Genomic DNA, 604 nt, shown 5'->3' on the forward strand with positions numbered 1-604 from the left:
ACCCAGTCTGTGTAAATCCCTCAGTACCACCTCCTCACCCTCAAGCAGATCAACACACACACAACTTGGTGTCATCTGCAAACTGACTGAGGGAGTGCTCTATCCCCTCATCCAGATCACTGATAAAGGATAATTAAATTAAACATTAAACAGGGTGGGCCCCAGTACTGAGCCCTGGGGCGGTGGGGCTCGGGGCCTTCCTTCCCGCTTCAGCCCCAAAGCCGCCTCCTTTCACTCTCCCCCGATCCGGCCTCAAACACACCGACCGCATTCTCCTGGAGAAACTGGCTGTTCATGGCCTGCACAGGTGTACTCTTCGCTGGGTAAAAACTGGCTGGATGGCCGTGCCCAGAGAGTGGTGGTGAATGGAGATAAATCCAGTTGGTGGCCAGTCACAAGTGGTGTCCCCCAGGGCTCGGTGCTGGGCCGGTTGTCTTTAATACCTTTATCAATGATCTGGATGAGGGGATCGAACGCACCCTCAGTAAGTTCGCAGATGACACTAAGCTAGGTGGGCGTGTGGATCTGCTGGAGGGTAGGAAGGCTCTGCAGAGGGGTCTGCACAGGCTGGATCGATGGGCTGAGGCCAATGGTGTGAGGTTCA

The sequence above is a fragment of the Charadrius vociferus genome, unplaced genomic scaffold (genome assembly GCF_000708025.1).
Source record: "Charadrius vociferus isolate BGI_N301 unplaced genomic scaffold, ASM70802v2 scaffold1640, whole genome shotgun sequence".
NCBI classification, from domain to species: Eukaryota; Metazoa; Chordata; class Aves; order Charadriiformes; family Charadriidae; genus Charadrius; species Charadrius vociferus.